Raw genomic sequence first — 14803 nt, 5'->3', positions numbered from 1 at the left:
TACAACATGTTTGGGGTTATGGGGAGAAGGCAGGAGAATGGGGGTAGGAGGGAGAGATAGATTAGCCATGATTGCATGGCGGAGTAGACTTGATGGGCCGAATGGCCTAATTCTGCACCTATCACTTATGAACATGTTCACCACTTTTTGGAAACTCGATAATAAAAAAATACAAAAATCCTTACTGAATGCTACTGAATAAATCTGACTTTGTTTAAGGAGAATTTGGCTTCAATTGTAGAATTGATATAATACTGCATTTCTGTATTATTTGCATCAATTGGCTTGAGGGTGATGATAGAAGATTATTTTTCAGACTGGAGGCTCATGACTGGTTGCGTGCCTCACAGATCAGTGATGAGGCTGTGGTTGTTTGTCATCTATAGCAACGATTTGGATGAGAATGTACATTGACATAGTAAGTTTGCAGATGACACTGAAATAGGTGGTACCATAGACAGTGAAGAAGGTTATCAAGAATTACGGTGGGATCTTGATCAGCTGGGTAAGTGGACCATGGAGTTCAATTCGGATAAGTGTGAGGTGTTGCATTATGGAAAGTCACACAAGAGTCAGACTTTCACAGTGAATGGTATGGCCCTGGGGAGTATTGTGAACCAGAGGAACCTGGGATTACAAGTACATACTCCTTGGAAGTGTTGTCACAGATGTGGAGCAGAAGGCTTTTGGCACTGGCTTTCATCAGTCAGGACATTGAGTATAGAAGTTGGGATGTTATGTTGCCGTTGGACAAGACATTAATGAGGCCACACTTGTTCAGTTTTGATCTTCTGTTACGTCATTAACCTCAAAAGAATGCAAAAAAGATTTACAAAAATGTGGCCAAGAGACTGAGTTATTGGAAGAGGTTGAGTAAGCTATGACTCTATTCCTTTCAGCGTTGGAGACCTTATAGAGGGATATAAAATCACAAGAGGCATAGACAGGGTGAATGCCTTTTTTCCAGTGTAGGAGAATCGAGAATGTGAGGGAAGAGGTTTAGTAGTTTCCTGACAGGCATTTTTTTCACACAGACGGTGGTACATATATGGAACAAACCATCAGAGGAGGTTGTTGAGGCAGGTACAATAATAACGTTTAAAAGGCATTTGGACAGGTAGACAGATAAGAAATGTTTAGAGTGATATGGGTCAAGTGCAGGCAAATGGGACTAGCTTAGATGACATCTAGATCAGCTTGAACAAGCTGTGCTCTGACTATCATACTCTTTGTAAACAAATAGTAAAAAGCTTTCCAATCATACCTTTATGATGACTTTTTTATGTAGGATGTTTCAATACAAAGAAACAAAATAATTCCTGCGAGCTTTATATATTGCAAGCAATAATACATTGAGTTTCCATTAAGAACAATGTTTATTGAGGGGTGATATTGATAACATTATCTGGATATTTGAGATATTATCTTGTTAACACAAAATGAACAAACGTGAATTGACCAGCCAACCTGCCACGTTGTTTTGTGTTGAAAACTATACTCTTAACCTTGAAGATAAATGACAGGAATTTTTTTTTTTAACAGATTATGAAGGGCTTCACTTTTAACGCTTCAGAAAAAGGAAGACACAACATGAAATGAATGAAGTGTAATGAGGCCACTGTTGGCCCTATGGAAATCCTAAACCTGGAAGCATGTCAGTCCAAATGACAGGTGATGCCATGCGTTCACTAAATGCTGAAGCAAATGAATTGAATTAATGGGGCATTGGCAAGAGCATTGGGGAAAGGGGGGTGGGGGGGGGGGGGGGGGGGGCTGGAAAAAAAAGGTAGGCCCGGTAAATGATAGGTGGTACAGGAGAGTGGTAATTGGGAGATGGGTGAAGGTAGTGACAAAGGCTAGAGGTGAAATAGAGACAAAAGTTAGTCAGATAAAGAGAAAAAATGAGCAAACTGCAAAGGTGGAGGGAGGGATATCAATGTAACGGTACAGAGAAGGGGTGAGGGGATAATAGGGTAATGGGGAAACTCAGAGATATGAGCGGCAGGGTGGCAAGGGGGGATGGTGGGAGACCAAAGCTTAATTTTAATTTGGGGGGGGGGGGGGAAGGTGAGGGTGGGTCAGAAAAGACAAAGAAAATATCTGACAAAGGTGACTCCAAATGAGTCAATTAAAGACAGACTATCTTTCTCTGTCTCTATTGTGTGTTGCTAATAGTGGGTTGTGGGATATACCAGCTGCATTAACAGAGAACACAGAGCAAAAATCACTGATGACTGACATGAAAAATAAGAGTTACTTGTTTAAGTAATCTGCATCAATTTGTGGACGAGGGATTAGGGAAGGAGGGGACGAGATGACAGGGGGATTAAACAAGAGCATTTTCCACGATCATTAATGCACTATAGTCTGACCTCAAATTCACCAGCATGTTTTCTTAATGTACTTTATCTCTAGGGCATAGAGACCTGAAATAGTTTGCTGCTGCAGTCACAATTTGCTTGCTATCTTTCCTTAAAGGAAAGAGAGAGGTAGAAACGCAAGAGAGAGATGACTGTTAATGAGAACATTACTGTATTGTGGTTGAGTTGATGACAGCATGTATGAGCTGAGAGATGCAAGTGTTGGAGTGGTGAAGAAGGGTCTAGGACCCGAAACGTCACCCATTCCTTCTGTCCAGAGATGCTGCCTGTCCCGCCAAGTTACTCCAGCTTTTTGTGTCTATCTTTGGAGTGGCTTTAGTTGTGTCAATGTGTGGCGGGACATATATTAGGTAAGACCGTTGATTGATAATGATTGCTTTTATGTGAATATTAGAGATATTGGAGACACAAGGGACTGTGGATGTTGGAATCTTGGGCAAGGAACAAAGTGCTTGAAGAATTCAGCATCAGGTAACAAAGTGGGGGAAAATGGGCAGACAATATTTTGGGTTAGGTCTCTTCATCGGACTGATGAAGGATCCTGACCTGAAATGTATCTGTCCATTTCTCTCCATAGTTGCTGCCTGTCCCACTGATTAGAAATGTGGTGAATGGAATAATATGTGAACCTAGTCATTAAGAAATGTGATTGTAGTATGTGTTACCTGATCTTCACAACAAGTGCCAGGATACCGTACTTTGTGCAGTGCTTGGAAAAGGTCCTTGGAGATTCGAAAATGACATTAGTCTCCCTAACAATCTCCGTACTTTATTTTTGGGCAGTTGTGTTTTCAGCATCGCACAATAAACTTACCAGGTGTCAGCTACTTCAATAAATATTTCAAGGACAGTGCCCAGGATGTCCAATCTCAATGTCATGCCTTTACTGAATGCTCCCCAGACAGAACAATGAGGCCCAGCAGTGATTACAACCAATTAAATTCTCTACCTTCACACGTGTATGGAGAAACTTTATAAGCAAAGATCACATGCAGCATGTCCCTGAAAATACCTCTCTCTCTAGGCAATAATGTTAAAAGTCGTAGAAGTTACATCACTAAACAAATATGTGTAGGAAAATAACTGCAGATGCTGGTACAAATTGAAGGTATCACAAAAAGCTGGAATAACTCAGCGGGTCAGGCAGCATCTCAGGAGAGAGGGAATGGGTGACGTTTCGGGTTGAGACCCTTCTTCAGACTGAAGAAGGCTCTCCACCCGAAACATCACCTATTCCTTCTCTCCTGAGATGCTGCCTGATCCGCTGAGTTACTCCAGCTTTTTGTGTCTACCTTCACTAAAACAATATGGTGTTTGCATGAGATGGACATTTTTTTAATATGAGAGACACCAAATCAGACTGGGGCAGATCAATAGGTTTGATAACTGTTGGCAGATCAATTTCCCTCCTGGGATAAATAAAGTTCTATCGTATCGTATCGCATCACTATTTTAACCACATCTTCCAGTGTTATTACATTTCTAGGATCTTGCACTATTTAACTAGTCTGCTACATTATTCATTGATTTAAAACTATATCTGGCTACTTTAACTTTTACAGCACTTAGATAATTAAAAAGCAAGACTCTATAGATGATGGAAATTTAAAATAAATCACAAAATGCTATGAAAACGTAGCAGGTACCTTTGCAGAGAGAAAAACAATCAACGTTTTAGGTCTACGACCTTTCATTAATTAATGAATTTCCGACATAAATTAAACAGACAAGCATATTTTAAGTTTCAGAAAAAGGGGAAGGGTTGAAGTAGCAAAGGGAAATTCTGGTTTAGGGTGAAGACCATGAGAAACTGTGATTAGGGTGGAGACCGTGAGAAACTGTGATGCAAATGCAAATACAGGTGATGCAAGCAGATTGGAGGTGGTAAAGCTTGTTAATTAAAATTATCTGTCTGGAGGAGATTTAAATAGAGGACAATTAAATAGCTGAGAGACAGAGAGGAAAACACAATGTTGGAATTGTGGGATACAGAGTACTTGCTGAAAAATCTGAACTCAGCAGATCAGGCAGCATCTGTGAAGAGAGAAAACAAATTTAGTTAACATCACAGGTGGTTAAGCCTTTCTCAGAACTAGCCAGTTTTGATACAAACATGACATTTTGTGCAAACCTCAGTCTCAGGTGAACATACTCACTGAATTAATCCTGTCAAGACTGGTAGCAACTTAGTAAGTTTTAATAAGATATCCGTTTGTGGTTTTCTAACTCAGAATAAGTCTAGTTTACTGACTCTCTGCTCAAACCTGCAAATCTGCCAAATCAGGAATGAGTGTGGTGAAGTATGTCTGAAGGAACTGCAGATGTTGGTTTACACTGAAGATAGATTTTTTTTTAATTGCTGGAATAACTCAGCAGGTCAGACAGCATCTCTGGAGAAAAGGAATGGGTGATGTTTCGGGTCGAGACCCTTCGTCAGACTGGGAGTCAGGGGAGAGGAAAACTAGAGGTATTGTGGTGAATCTTTACTCACATCCTTCATCGCAAGTTCATTCTTTTTTTCCTGTGGCCTAACCATGGTGCTATATAATCAAAATAAGACAACTTTATTCCTACACTCGAAATCCCCATATGATAAAGGAAAACCTAATTTGCCTTCCTAATATTCTGCTGCTCCTACATTAGTTATCATTAACTTGTGTACAAGAACACCAAGTTCTCTTTGATCATTTATTTTTTTCAGCCTGTTATTATTAAAAAATTATGCTGTTTTTCTGTTTCGTGCATGGAAGTGCAGGCAGGCCCTTGCAATTTTCCACATTACATTCCATCTGCCATGTTCTCACCCACTCACAAATCTACATCCCTTTGAAGCCTCTTTACGTCCTCCTCCCTACTCAAAATCTCACAGTTTTGTATCATCAACAAATCTAGGAGTACAGCTTTGTTTCCTCATAAATTGTTAATACAGATGATAAATAGCTGGGACCCAATCTCCGTTCCTTGTAGTACCTCACTTGTCGCAATATGTCAAATTGAGAATGACCCATTTGTTGCGCAGCTTACAACAGAAACTGTATAAACGTCGATTTCTCTAATTTCAAGTTACTCCTGCAATTCCTTCCCCTCCCCCCCCCCCCCCCCCCCCCCCCCCATCCTAGTCATCCTACCAGTTCCACTATCCGCATCCTTGTATCCCTCTTGTAATCATACCTTCCCAGGCCAACAATGGGCCATTATGGCCTCCAACCTTCCTGAGGGCATCTGTTGCCGTCCCTGATTTGTTCTGGCCTTTTGTCGCCCTCAGTTTATTTTCCACCCCCACCGCAACTTTCAGTCTGAAGAATGATTCTGACCCGAAACATCACCTATCCATTTTCCCTGGAGACGCTGCCTGACCAGCTGAATTATTCCATTACGTTAACCAGCATCGCAGTTCCTTTGTACACAATGACCCATTTATTTGGTCTATCTGTAAACTAGTTCTCAATCCATGCATGCACATTATTCCTAATCATTCAAGACTAGCAGAAGCTGCTTTTTGATGACAAGCAAAATATTCTTTGGTGCAAATACTTTAAAAGGCTTTACTGTCACTGCACCGACAAAATTGTCAAGGTTTGAACAGACAAAAAGAATATTTTTCATCTTCAGGAGTAAGGCAAGCAATAAGGTTTATTTAATTTAAATAAATTACACTGAGGTTTCTACGTTTCGGATTGTCTGCAGAGCTCTGATGTGAATGTGATAAGATTTGTCAGTTTATGCTTGTGTCACCATACCAGATTCATTTTCATGACTTTTTTTTTCATTCGAATAATATGCATGTTGCCGGAGCCCTGCAAATTCTTTGAGTGATCCAGGATTCAGTTGCAACAATTATTCGAATAATCAATATTAGTGGGGATATGTGAATAGTGGCAGTTAGAAACATAGAAAATAGGTGCAGGAGTAGGCCATTCGGCCCTTCGAGCCAACATCGCCATTCAATATGATCATGGCTGATCATCCAAAATCAGTACCCCATTTCTGCTTTTTCCCCACGTCCCTTGATTCCTTTAGCCCTAAGAGCTAAATCTAACTCTCTCTTGAAAACATCCAGTGAATTGGCCTCCACTGCCTTCTGTGGCAGAGAATTCCACAGATTCACAACTCTCTGCATGAAAAGGTTTTTCCTCATCTCAGTCCTAAATGGCCTACCCTTTATTCTTAAACTGTGATCGTGGTTCTGGACTCTCCCAACATCGGGATAATTTTTCCTGCATCTAGCCTGTCCAATCCTTTAAGAATTTTATATGTTTCTATAAGATCCCCTCTCATCCTTCTAAATTCCAGTGAATACAAGCCCAGTTTGATCCATTATTTCATCATATGTCAGTCCTGCCATCCTGGGAATTAACCTGGTGAACCTAGGCTGCAATAGCAATAGCAAGAATGTCCTTCCTCAAATTAGGAGACCAAAACTGCACACAATACTCCAGGTGCAATCTCACCAGGGCCCTGCACAACTGCAGAAGGACCTCCTCACCCCTAAACTCAAATCCTCTCGCAATGAAGGCCAACATGCCATTAGCTTTCTTCACTGCCTGCTGTACCTGCATGCTTACTTTCAGTGACTGATGCACAAACACATCCAGGTCTCGTTGCACCTCCCCTTTTCCTAATCAGACACCATTCAGATAACAATCTGCCTTCCTGTTCTTGCTACCAAAGTGGATAACTTCACATTTATCCACATTATACTGCATCTGCCATTTATCTGCGCATTCACCAAACGTATCCAAGTCATCCTGCATCCTCTTAGCATCCTCATCGCAGCGCACACTGCCACCCAGCTTTAATTCCCCCGTCTAAATCTAAATTCCCTCGTCAAAATCTAAGTTGTAATCAGTCAGTATATAGTTACCATACCAATAATAGAAGCAATCACACGTATAAAGTACAGCTTCCCTGGCCTACCTCAATTCATCCTTTAAGTGAGTCAAGAGCCAAGAGTGATCTTTATCATATGCACTGGATATAAACCGGAACAATGAAATTCTTGCCAACTGCCTCTTAATGGACGTAGCGCAACGACAATAATATACAATAAATTATCAGTTACTCTAAGTGGACAGAATATGATAGAGCATTAACCAAAGGACATAGAGCATCCATAGCTGCGCAAAGTCTTGAGTGGTTCAGTAGTTTGAAGTGGTTGAGGTAGGGTTGTGATTAGGGTTGTGCAGGGTGGCTCAATAGCCTGATGGGAGTATAGGCAAGATGAAGTGGGTCTTTAATGATATTAACTTGAAGGCATGCTTCCTGTAGATCCCTTTGATGGTTGGGAGGTCAGTACCCATGATGGACCAGGCAATGTCCACCAGTTTCTGCAGTCCCCGTTATTCTTGAGTATTCAGATTTCTGAGCTGGGCCACAATGCAACTAGTTGGTATGCTTTCTACTGTTCTTGGAGAAGTTCAAAAGAGTATTTGGCAACAGGCTGAATCTCCTTAAACTTCTGAGGCAGTAAAGGTATTAGTGAGCTTTTTATGTGATTGCATCAATCTGCTGAGCTCAGGACGGACATTGTTAACTTTACCTTCAAGTTCAAGGTTATATTGTTACCTTCAAGTTAGTCAGAGGAGGACAGCTGAAGGAGTGCGGGGATTGGCTGAGCAGGGGAGCAGCCTGTCGGGGAGCGGCCTTGTCGAGGGAAATGCCTTGTCGAAAAAAGTGCGAGCCTTTGGCGTGCGAGTCTTCGGCGAGGAGGCTGAGGGAGGAGGCCACGCCAACAATTGGAGAGGGTGAGACAATACAAGGAAATGACAGGTAAGCTGAGTCAGTGTGATGTTTGCAGGATGTGGGAGGTCAGGGACACCGTTGGTGCCTCTAGCTGCTACGAATGTGGTAAGTGTGTCCAGATTCAGCTCCTGAAGGACCGTGTTGGGACACTCGAGAGCCAACTGGGTGAACTCAGGATCATCCGAGAAAATGAGCCATTCCTGGACAAGCCCTTCAGTGAGATTGTTACACCGAAGGTACAGGAAGTGAGAAGGTGGGTGACGGTGAGGGAGGGAAGGAAGGTTGGAGTACAAGAGACCCCAGGGGTTGTATCTCTTGAAAACAGATTCACCAGCTTGGAAAATGACATGACAGAAGACACTGCCAGTCTGAGTGGCGAACAAGTCAGCGAGGCAAAACGTGACACTGACCCAAAGCAGAAGAGACCGACGTTAGGCAGAGCTGTGGTAGTAGGAGAATCCATCGTGAGAGGTACGGACAGGGGTTTCTGCGGCAACAAGCGAGATTCAAGGATGGTGCGTTGCCTCCCTGGTGCCAGGATCCAGGACGTCATGGACGGAAGGCAGAGCATCCTCAAGGGTGAAGGTGAGCAGCCGGATGTGGTAGTGCAAGTCGGCACAAACGACGTCAGAAAGAAGAGGAAAAATATTCTGCAGCGTGACTTTAGAGAGCTCGGAAGAAGGTTGAAAAGATGGATCTCCAGCGTAGTTATCTCCGGTTTGCTTCCAGTTCCTCATGCTGGTGAGGGCAGGAACAGGGAGATACAGGACCTGAATGTGTGGCTGAGGAGCTGGTGCAGGGGGCAGGGATTTAGATTCTTGACCACTGGGATCTGTTTTGGGGTAAGGGTGAATTGTGCAAAAGGGACGGGTTGCACCTCAACAGGTGGGGGACCACCATTCTGGCAGGCAGGTTTGCCACTGCTACACGGGTGGTTTTAAACTAAATAGTAGGGGGGGCTGTTTCAAATGGAATAGACACGGATGGAGTTAAAGGGAAAGAGAGTATAGGAAAAATTAAGAAACACCCCAGAATTAACGGGACAGAAAGCTCACGAAGGAATAGGAAATAATGGCCGTGTAATAGGAATCGATGTGAAAACTGAGTTGAGCAAAGTATTAGAAGTACATGAATGCGCAAAGTATAAGAAGTAAAGTGGATGAGCTTGAGGCTCAGTTAGAGATTGGTAGGTATGAAATTGTGGGGATTACAGAGACATGGCTGCAGAAGGATTAGGACTGGGAACTGAATATTGTCCTATAGAAAGTACAGGCAGGTGGGCAGAGGAGGTGGGGTAGCTCTGTTGGTGAGGGATGGAATTCAGTCCCTTGCGAGGGGTGACATTGGGACTGACGATGTAGAGTCACTGTGGATAGAGTTGAGGAATTGTAAAGGTAAAAAGACACTAATGGGAGTTATCTACAGACCCCCAAACAGTAGCCTGGATATAGGGTGTAAGTTGCAGCAGGAGTTAAAACTGGCATGTAACAAAGGTAATGCCACTGAGGTTATGGGGGATTTCAATATGCAGGTAGACTGGGAAAATCAGGTTGGTTCTGGACCCCAAGATAGGGAGTTTGTGGAGTGCCTCTGAGATGGATTCTTAGAGCAGCTTGTGCTAGAGCCTACCAGAGAGAAGGCAATTCTGGATTTAGTGTTGTCCAATGAACCAGATTTCATAAGGGAACTCAAGGTCAAGGAACCACTTGGAGGTAGTGACCATAATATGATCAGTTTTAATCTGCAATTTGAGAGGGAGAAGGTTAAACCAGGAATGTCAGTGTTGCATTTGAACAAAGGGGACTAGGAAGGCATGAGAGAGGAGCTGGCCAAGGTCGAATGGAAAAGGATCCTAGCAGGAATGACGGTGGAACAGTAATGACAGGAATTTCTGGGCATAATCCAGAAGATGCAGGGTCATTTCATTCCAAAGAGGAAGAAAGATTCTAAGGGGAGTAAGAGGCAACCGTGGCTGACAAGGGAAGTTAGAGATGGAATAAAACTAAAAGAGACGATGTATAAGATAACAAAGAGTAGCATGAAGGCAGAGAATTGGGAAACTTTCAAAGGACAACAGAAGATAGCAAAAAGGGCAATATGGCCTGAAAAGATGAGGTAAAAGCGAAGCTGGCCAAGAATATAAATAAGTGTGGCGCGTCAAAAAAGGCCCAAAATAAAGGCGAGTAGCCAGGTATTTCGGGAGGTTTGATTTTATTGCATTTGCTAGACCGGTCAAGTCAGCCAGAGTAAAATCGCGCCCAAAACCTCGTCCTTTATATCCGTAGCAAAGGGCCGCCCCCCTGGACCGGTCCATTCCCGTGCCAAGGGGTCAGTAGTGGTATGTCCCGACCCTTGGGAGCCGCCACATAAGGACAGTAAAAGCTTATTTAGGTATGTTAAGAGAAAAAGATTAGTAAAGACAAATGTGGGTCGCTTGAAGGCAGAAATGGGTCAAATTATTATGGGTAACAAGGAAATGGTGGAAGAGTTGAACAGGTACTTCGGATCTGCCTTCACTAAGGAAGACACATACAATCTCCCAAATGTACTAGTGGACAGAGGATCAAGGGAGACAGAGGAACTGAAAGAAATTTGCATTAGGCGAGAAATAATATTTGGTGGACTGATGGACTGAAAGCTGATAAATCCCCAGGGCCTGATGGTCTGCATCCCAATGCCCTCAAGGAGGTGGCTCTGGAAATCGTGGATGCATTGGTGATCATTTTTCAATGTTCAATAGATTCAGGATTAGTTCCTGTGGATTGGAGGGTAGCTAATGTTATCCCACTTTTCAAGAAAGGAACGAGAGAGAAAACAGGGAATTATAGACCAGTTAGTCTGACATTGGTGGTGGGGAAGACGCTGGAGTAAATTATTAAAGAGGTAATGAGGGGGTGCAGCGTAGGTTTACTAGGTTAATTCCCAGAATGGCGGGACTGTCATATGTTGAAAGATTGGAGCGACTAGGCTTGTATACACTGGAATTTAGAAGGATGAGAGGGGATCTTATCGCAACGTATAAGATTATTAAGGGGTTGGACACGTTAGAGGCAGGAAACATGTTCCCAATGTTGGGGGAGTCCAGAACAAGGGGCCACAGTTTAAGAATAAGGGGTAGGCCATTTAGAACTGAGATGAGGAAAAACTTTTTCAGTCAGAGTTGTGAATCTGTGGAATTCTCTGCCTCAGAAGGCAGTGGAGGCCAATTCTCTGAATGCATTCAAGAGAGAGCTAGATAGAGCTCTTAAGGATAGCGGAGTCAGGGGGTATGGGGAGAAGGCTGGAACGGGGTACTGATTGAGAATGATCAGCCATGATCACATTGAATGGCGGTGCTGGCTCGAAGGGCCGAATGGCCTACTCCTGCACCTATTGTCTATTGTCTATTGTAATAACGGCGCATTTGGATAGCGGTAAAAGGATTGGTCCAAGTCAGCATGGATTTATGAAGGGGAAATCCTGCTTGGCTAATCTTCTGGAATATTTTGAGGATGTGACAAGTAAAATGGATGAAGGAGAACCAGTGGATGTAGTGTATCTCGACTTTCAGAAAGCCTTTGATAAGGTCCCACACGGGAGGTTGTTGAGCACAATTAGCGCACATGGTATTGGGGGTAGGTTATTGACATGGATAGAGAATTGGTTGGCAGACAGGAAGCAAAGAGTAGGAATAAACAGGTCCTTTTCAGAATGGCAGGCAGTGGCGAGTGGAGTTCCGCAAGGCTCGGTGCTGGGGCTGCAACTGTTTACCATATATATTAATGATTTGGATGATGGAATTAGAAGTAGCACTAGCAAGTTTGCGGATGACACAAAGCCGGGTGGCAGTGTGAACTGCAAAGAGGATGTTAGGGGGTTGCAGGGTGACTTGGACAGTTTGAGTGAGTGGGCAGATGCATGGCAGATGCAGTATAATGTAGATAAATGTGAGGTTATCCACTTTGGCGGCAAAAATAAGGAGGCAGATTATTATCTCAATGGTGTCAGATTAGGTAAAGGGGAAATGCAACGAGATCTTGGTCCTTGTACACCAGTCACTGAAAGTAAGCATGCAGGTACAGCAGGCAGTGAAGAAAGCTAATGACATGTTGGCTTTCATAACGAAAGGATTTGAGTAAAGGAGCAAAGAGGTCCTTCTGCAGTTGTGTAGGGCCCTGGTGAGACTACATCTGGAGTATTGTCTGCAGTTTTGGTCTCCTAATTTGAGGAAGGATGTCCTTGCTATTGAGGCAATGCAGCGTAGGTTCACAAGGTTAATCCCTGGGATGAAGGAACTGTCATATGAGGAAAGATTGAAAAGACTGGGCTTGGAATCACTGGAGTTTAGGACGAGAGAGGATCTTATAGAGACGTATAAAATTATAAAAGGGCTAGACAAGCTAGATGCAGGAAAAATGTTCCCAATGTTGGGGGAGTCCAGAACCAGGGGACACAGTCTAAGAATAAAGGGGAGACCAATTAAAACTGAGGTGAGAAACTTTTTCATCCAGAGAGTTGTGAATTTGTGGAATTCTCTGCCACAGAGGGCAGTGGAGGCCAATTCACTGGATGAATTTAAAAGAAAGTTAGATCAAGCTCTAGAGGCTAGTAGAATCAAGGGATATGGGGAGTAGGTAGGCACAGGTTACTGATTGTAGATGATCAGCCATGATCACAATGAATGGCGATGCTGGCTCGAAGGGCCAAATGGCCTCCTCCTGCACCTATTTTCTGTTTCTATGTTTCCTTGTTTCTAAATGGTGTCTGTTTTTGCTTAACAAGCCATTGGGTTCAAGGGCAGCATGAAGCTCAAATCCTGAAAAAATGAATACGTATATAAATGTGTGCAGAAGCACTTAGTGATGGACATAAGAATTGAAGTGGAAGCACAAAAACATGGAGCCGCAGTGTCTGTTCAGTTACATGACCTCTTGATGCAGGTCAGAGCAGCGGTGAGGAAGGAGGTGGCAATAGATGCGAAAAATTGTAATGTTGGGTGAGCAGGCCATTCAAAAAGGAGGGAGGGATAGTCATGGGAAAGGGACATATTCCAAGCATATCAAGGGGCTAGGGAATGTAATGGCTGACAGAACAAAAATTATGTCTAGATCTGTAGGAAGGAACTGGAGGTGCTGGTTTGCACCGAAGATGGACACAAAATGCTGGAGTACCTCAGCGGGTCAGGCAGCATCACTGGAGAGAAGGAGTGGGTGACGTTTCGGGTCGAGACCCTTCTTCTTGTGTCTATCTATTTTTATTTGATTTGCACAATATTAATAAACAGGATATCAAGTGGAATTTTTTTGTTTTAACTTCGATGGAAAAAAATTACTAGTGGGGCAAAATTGTTCCGTACTAAAAAATAATTGGTCATCCAGTACTTCAGTATTTGGCACCTTCTGCTGACTGGGATTTCAGGGGTAGCAAAGGCCCAAAGGAGGGGCTGGGCTGAGGGAGGGGGCAGAATGAAGAAGGCGGTAGACTGAGGGAAGTATCAGGTCTACAAACGGTCCGCATTGAGGGAAGGTCTGGGCTTCGGGAGAGGTCACAATGGCAGAGATGTTGGTCTGCACACTGACCTTTCTGTCCTTGGCTTCTTCCACTGTCAGAGTGAGGCCGCACGCCAATTGAAAGAACAGCACCTCATATTACGCTTGGGCAGCCTACCACCCAGCAGCATGAATATAGATTTCTCTAACGTCAAGTAACCCTTACAATCCCTCTCTTTCTGTCCCTCCCCACTCAAGTCCTCTTGTTAATTTCACCCTTCGTATTCCTTCGTTATTGACAATAATTAAAAATACCCATTGTTCCAGAGGACATAGGTCTAGGGTTGGGGGAGGGGGGGGGGGGGGGCAGATTTAATATGAACCTGAGGGGCAACTTTTTTACACAAAGGGTGGTAGGTGTATGGAAAGGCTGCCAGAGGAGCTAGTTGAGACAGGTGCTATCGCAATGTTTAAGAATCATTTGGACAGGCACATGGATAGTAAAGGTTTGAAGGGATACTTGTGTAGATGGGGCATGTTGGTCGGCGTAGGCAAGGTGGGCCAAAGGTCCTGTTTCCACGTTGTATAACTCTATGAGTCTATGAGAGCTGAAGTTTAAAAAAAAAGAAAATGTTGGAATTACCAGATCAGACAGCATCAATGGAGAATTTGGTTCAGTGAAATATTAGCTTTATTTCCATATCGGTAGATATTCTGTGACCCACTGTATTTTTTGACATCTAACATTAGACATTTATGATATTGTTCCTCAGGCAGTAACTGTTATATCATGCTGAATACTGAAGATGTTGAGGAGGTTCTGCTATTTATACGTTGAAGACAGTGGTGATTGATACACACAGTACACCTCAGTATAATTAGTATAGTTTTTCTTAAGATGGATAGTATAGTATATCTCATTATAGTTGGTATAATATGTAAGATAATATGATTATTGAGAAGAGAATATTCACTTTTAAGGAACTGGAAATGAATGCATTACTTTGTAAATTGTCTGCAATTAAAGCAGTGGCAGAGATTCATAGAGACATCATGGAAACAGGCCATTTGGTCCAATTCATCCTTGCCGACCAAGATCCCCATCCAAGCAAGTCCCATTTACCTCTGTCCTGCTCATATCTCTCCAAATCTCTGCTGTCTATGTACCTGTCCAAATGTCTTTTAAATGTTATTATTGTGCCTGCCACAACC

Source organism: Rhinoraja longicauda, chromosome 5, assembly GCF_053455715.1.
Source record: "Rhinoraja longicauda isolate Sanriku21f chromosome 5, sRhiLon1.1, whole genome shotgun sequence".
Classification (NCBI taxonomy): Eukaryota; Metazoa; Chordata; class Chondrichthyes; order Rajiformes; family Arhynchobatidae; genus Rhinoraja; species Rhinoraja longicauda.
This window is presented reverse-complemented; position numbering follows the sequence as displayed.